The sequence below is a fragment of the Centroberyx gerrardi genome, chromosome 12 (genome assembly GCF_048128805.1).
Source record: "Centroberyx gerrardi isolate f3 chromosome 12, fCenGer3.hap1.cur.20231027, whole genome shotgun sequence".
Lineage (NCBI taxonomy): Eukaryota > Metazoa > Chordata > Actinopteri > Beryciformes > Berycidae > Centroberyx > Centroberyx gerrardi.
The window spans coordinates 7,556,532-7,563,248 of NC_136008.1; positions in this window are offsets into that span (position 1 = coordinate 7,556,532).

The following is a 6,717-nucleotide window of genomic DNA, read 5'->3' on the forward strand; positions in this document are numbered from 1 at the left end:
AAAAACAGTTAAGGCAAATTAGCCTACAGTAGAATCTGTCTAGATCACAGTAGAAACTGTCCCTTCAAAAGTTACAGCTGTTGAAAGAGAGCTGACTTGATACTGAAAAGGGTGTTTTTTCTGCAAGGGGTGTTTAACTGGTAAATCATTCTTAAAGCGTAAAGAAGGAAAAGGTTGCAACATTTGTAGTATTAATCATATATTCCTACCTCCCTAAGATCTTTCCAAGGCCTTTGATACTGTTGATTAAAGCAAATATATAAAACAAAGACTGCATATAGAACTCTGAACTGAAGCAGTGATGTCGTTTGTAAATTATCTTTATGCTGGAATAAAAAAAACTTTATATACATAAGAAGTGGAACATGAGGATGAATATTATTTTGATTCAAAATAGCCAAAAATAGATTGGTAGAAACTTGGTAGAAAGTGGCTTTTTCTTGCCACTGTATGACATGTTTTCTATGGTTCCATCAAAAGCCGACTTCAGATCTGTCTGTGGTGAAACCTGTCAGTATCTGTACCTGGGTGTCTTGAAACTTTCTCACGGTTTACAGAAAATAATTTTCCACAAATCATGTCTGTTCTTTATTGAGCAATGTCTACTTAAAATGAAGTGCAAGTTGAATTACTGTAAAAATGTTCACCTCAACTCTAAATCTTCACACCTTAGCCGTAAATCATCATCTTCTTGTTCATATAGAAACAAGATCTTTTGATGATCATGAGATGACATTCTGGAGAATTTCGTAACAAACACATTGTTGTATAAGCAGTGATTATATGTGTGAATATAAGGTAAGGTTTGCTAACGGTAACTCGCTAACTGGAACCAGAAAGCTGAGCTCATGTTCAACTAAACTGTTAATTTGTACACATTTTCTCACTGGGCAAAGTTAAACTTTGACAGGAAATCTGATGACTTAAAACATAAGGCATCTCCTGGCATCATGCAGTGGAGTAGTAGGGCATACACTTGCACTGGCGGACTCAGGGGGGGCGACCGGTTGAAAAAGCGCTGCTAAAGTGCCCTCTAGAGTGACGAAAATGAGAGGAAGTGCCCTATTGGCTGCCCTTCACATGGGAAAAAAATGATTGAGCGCCCTCTAGGGTGCCCCTTCATGCAATAAATTATGATGATGTGCCCTCTAGAGCAAGAAAATTCGATAACGTGTCTTAATGAGTGCCCTTCTAGTGGAGAAAACGTGATGCAGTGCCCTATAAGGTGCCCTTACAATGGTCTAAACTTGACGTTCCCTATGGGTGCCCTTACCAGTGGAAAAGGGTGCCGTTATGAAGTGCCCTCTATGCCGCCCCTACATGACAGTGTCCCAAAAAGTGTCCCTCCAGTGGATAAAATGTGATGCAGTGCTGTAAAGGGTGTCCCTACATGCGTGAGAATGTGGGGAAGTTTCCTAACGGATGCCCCTCCAGTGGAGAAAATGTGATGTGGTGCCATATAGGTGCCCTTACAATGGGATAAACTTGAGGTTCCCTACAGGTGCCTTTCTGATGAAAAACTCATGAAGTGCCCTCTTAGATGCCCTTCCAAGTGAGAAAACACGATGAAGTGCCCTTGCAATGGAGAGAAAAATGAGATACAGTGCCCTACAGTCTCCCCTAAAACGTGCCCTCTCTAGGGCAGGCTTTCCCAAAGTGGGTGCCGTGACGACAGTCTAGGGGTGCCGCCAAATACTTTGATAAGATTTTGAATTTACCTCTCAAACCCTGCTTACATTCAAAACACATTGTATGGCCGCTAACAAATCTTTTCTGCGTTTTTGCAAGGGGCCGATAAGTTAGGCTAATATCTAGATAGCATTTTGATGTAATCTCATCTGCACTGTCCCTGTTTTTTTATTTTTCAATGTACCCTTTAGGTTAGGTTAGATTATGTTAGGTTAACTGTATTTGATAGTAAAAGACAAAGTAAATTGTTGCCAACGGTGACACAATAAAGTTTAAAATACTCATTCCCATTGTTAAAAACTTACTTCATCTATTCCATCCATTTAAGTTTTCAGTTTTAGCCACACCCCCTCTAGAATGTTCAGATGTCAGAGGGGGCTTAATCATATGGGCTTAATACAGTCTGAGCTGTAACCCTGACATCCTACTACAGTGTGTGAGGTAGGTCATACAGCAAGCTTTCTTTGAAGTTGTAAAGATTGAGTTTTACCAATGATGCATTACTAAATACTAATGTAATGTACACTGCAAGCGCTTTTATAGATAGCTGTATCACATTTTTTAGCCTAGATGCCTAAGGAGCTAGCTAACTAAACAGGTACCTTGTTTAGCTGATTCTGTGCTAACCTGTGGACTCAATTTGGAAATCAAGCAGAAGTGTAAAAATCCTTCCCTAACTTGTTACAAACAAAGCAAACAAAGCCCCTAAACTACAGTAGGCCTATAAGTCTAACTGTTTACATTTTGGGATTATGGAGTTGATAGCTTTTTTGTTATTTTGAAGGTGATAATGGTTAGTGGTGATAGACTATAGCCTATATGAGTGCAATTTTCATATATTCTTTTTATTCATCATTTCATTTTGCATCCCTAATGAAAAATCACTATATTCTTTTTGGCACTTACAGTGTGTTTGTGATAGCCTACTCAGCGGTGAGTTTATAGTGACCTTGTGGCATAGCCTATAATCTCTTACAGTGGGCTATTACTTAATGCTTTTCTGTGGCATATTTTTTTGCGCAATAATAGACTATATTCAAGTTGTAAAGTAACCTTCTAAAGTTACTGTGTTTTACTTCGGAGGTGTTTGTGAAATAAACATTTTAAAGGTTTATAGTTCCCTGTGTGTTTTTATCATAGAGGTGTGGTTATACTTTTAATCTGGATCGCCTAATAACATAATGTTAATCTTAATCAAGGATGAAGACTATTTCATCATACATGATGCATCATAGCTTTTTGCGTGCTGGTGGGGCCCCATGTCGTGCAGTCGGTGCCCTTTTTATTTTTTCGCCCCTGCCCTTCAAACAGCCTGAGTCCGCCACTGTACACTTGTTTATTTCAGACCACAGTAAGCATGCTACCTTATGTATTCAATCTGTGCTTACTATGCACAATCTCAATGTAATATAATATTCATAGATATAGATTCCTCTCAGCTGCTGCTTGCCGCTGATACCGTTACAGCTTGGTTCGACCACTGTTATCTATCAGTATTGATCGATCTGCTGCTCCTCGTAGGAAACTGTGTGACGAACTATGGTACAAGGCGAACCTACACTTCCGATTTCTTCAAACAGTTTACTTTTACTCCTATATTGTAGATAAGATGCTGAGGGGAAAACAGCGAAAGACCTTGTTTGTTCCCTTGTTGTTTTGAGTGGGGACAGCACCCAAGCCACAACACCCCCATCCACTCGTTTTATGTGTGCGTACGTGTGAATGTGTGTGTGTGTGTCTGTGTGAAAGAGAGAAAGAGCGAGGGAGAGGGGGAGAGAGAGAGAGAGAGGGGGAGAGAGAGAGAGAGAGAGAGAGAGACGATGTGGGAGAAAGTGTCTGACATTTATGTTGTCCAGGAGAACAGAGGCTGTTCGGTCGGGGATGTCCCATGGAGCACGAAACCAAGAACAGGAAAGCGAAATGGAAATTGACCAAGATACACTGGGTCCCTCTCCCTCTCTCTCTCTCTCTCTCTCTCTCTCTCTCTCCCCCTCTCCCTCGCTCTTTCTCTCTCTCTGGCTCACACTACTTTCTTCAAAACAAAGTGCAACTTTCAGTACTGCTTTCACATCAGGTATTCCAATCTTCAATTATCCACATTTGAAATAACTGCGTTCCTCTTACCATCAATCCGTTCCACACTTGGGTCAAATAGTATTTCAGCAGCATTAATGGTTGCTTCACACTGCTTTGAGTTCCTGATGGATGGGTTTTGCCACATAGAACAATACAAAGAGTTTAAAAAACTAAATGGATGTAACTTGAGCACACAGTGCTTTTCTGAGATTTACAACTGGCTGACATGGTCGTTAAAGCACCTTGCCCTTAAAGTAGTTTAAAAGAAACTTAAAGAAATATTTGCAAGTGTTGTTGATGGAGGTCTGCGCCATTTCATAGTAGAATTCAAATCAAAATCATTGGCAGGCTTCTAGCTGCATTCCTCATGGGATAACATGAACTTTGTGCCATTTTCCCCATAGTCAAACAGTCAGTCAGAGAAAGTCAAACAAAAAATAGAAGTGGGGGAATTTCACTTTACCCTAACCCTAACCCTAACCCTAACCATACATACAACGATACAATACCAAATTTGACCATCTACATTTTGGGCACATTCATATAATTCTATAAGAGTTTCATTTGCAGATGAAAGATAAGATTTTGGAACTTTCTTAACCTGAACATAGTTCAAAATTTACTACAGATGTGAACAACTCTTGTCCCCACTCAGAATATTAAGCTGTCTCATACTGCGTGTCCTTATACCTAAAGGACACACAGTATGTAAGGGGGGCGATAGCATTTCAACAGCGGTGCCACAATGTGATGCATTATTGAGATAGCCAGTGTACTTCCTCGTGACAGCTCATGTCATCTCAGATCAAATGCATGTGTTATGGTGAGAAGAAAAAGTCCCTGTCGCATCGTATTTTTTTGCGTGTTGAACTCACTGACACTGACCTATAAACATGGGAAATCACAAGCCACCCACTACATGCATTAGTGTGTCAGTGTGAATGAGGCCGTACCACAGATATACTTACATATGTATATCTTTTTTGCAATTTATCTCTATGGATGTTATTTGTCATTCATCATGTTAAGTCTCCTCCCTTCCCAGCTATTTGTGCTGAAATATTTAATGTAACAACAACTGATGAACCAACTTCCCACTTGCTTTGGGTGATTTTTTTGCGACTGTTTCTTCCCAGTTCCAGGTCAACATCAAAGATATACTATATGAAACTGCAATTCGGTTTCAGAAATCCAATAAAACTTTCATTACCAGTCCCTAGCTAATGAGTTTCAGTTTCGGTGTGGCCAGCATGCGATAGATACACTTCGCAGTCTATGTGTGGAGCCACCTACAGCTCAGCCTCCCTCCTCCTCCTCTCTGTCTAACCACAACACTCTCTACATAGGAAAAAAAAAAACTCCATCTCATCTTAACTATAACCTCATGTCAAAGGAAAAACCCAGTCAATGTAACATGTCTCTCTCAGAGAGGCAGCAGACAGAGGCTGTTGCTGACACTACAACACACACTAGGTGAGTCAAGATTAGAGTTAGTGAATGACTTTGGTTCCTTTATTAAATTGTGTAACAAAATATTGTCCTATAGTACGGTTATAATTCTGTAAATATTGGACCCTATTATGTTTTTATTCAGTGATCTATCAATAGAGTCCTCACAGCAAGGAAAAAATGTTAAGACTGTTTCTATGATGCTGAAGTTCTAAAGCTGTGCAATTAGTATGTGTAGAATTGGGAAAGCAAACGCTCAAAGATGGATGAATTAGACTATGATTTTATTAATGCTTCAATGCCAAGGTGCTGTTTTGGCTCTGAATATATATTAAATGATGGTCTTATTTAAAAAAAAAAAAAAAAAAAAAAAAAAAAAGATAATTCTTCTACATCTTTGAGCATGTGCTTTTCCCTTGTCTACACATACTTCAATCAATGGTCACAGACTCATTGGGATTTGGTTGGGTTATTGATTGATTCATTCATTGGTGTGGATGTATTTACTGATCTGCATTTTAAAAGGTCATTCATCTAATATTGCGTTTGGCCTCTATGGTCGGAGCACACTCCGTTCCAATGAGAATGTGATGCTGCTGCACCTCTACTATAGATTTTACATCTTTAACTGGTCGCACACCTGACTGATCCGGCGAACACCGAATCTTAATTGATGCTGCAGTATTATAAATGTCATTCCTCTTATTAGTCTTCTCCCACAACATACAATTGACTTTGTGTTGATCGGAAATCATTTTTCCACTTCAGAATTCCTCTTACAGTTCATCATGAAAGGTCGATCATCTAGAAAGCATCAATCCACTTAAAATGACAGACTGAGTCATTAAGTTGTGGCCAATCCTTTTACTTTTCAACTGTGTCATAATGTACCAAATGAAATGTGTTACACTTGTTGCTAAATATATATCATATGTGGTATGTAAAGCACAGCATACACACATAGCAGTACCAGCAAAGCATGCTACTGGAAATCACCTGTGTACTATCCAATATAATACCGTTTTTTTATAAATAGTCTGGTTGACAGCCACTTGCTGACACAGTTCATGAGTACTTTAAACAGGACCTGTGGCCTTTTAACAATCAGTGACATTTTCAGGCGATGTCATTACAAACAAACAAGAAAACCACAAACTGACGAACTGCATGTTGGCGACCGCATTGTGGTCAGGCAGGGGAAACACTTGCTAAGGTGAAATCCCAGAGTGGCAGTGTAGGGGGCATGGACTGGACCTGAGCGTGCATACACTCATAATGCAATGTGTACAATGCGTGTGTATGTGTGTGTGTGTGTGTGTGTGTGTGTGTGAGTGTGTGTATATCTCCCAATTCCTGATGCCTTCCAACTCTTTTTGTATTTGTTCATGGGCCCTTTTAGGGAAGTTGCACAGACTTGTGAAGCGCTGTGAATTCTACATTATAATCTGAATGTGTGTGTGTGTGTGTATGTGTGTGTGTTTGTGTGTGTGTGTGTTTGACAGA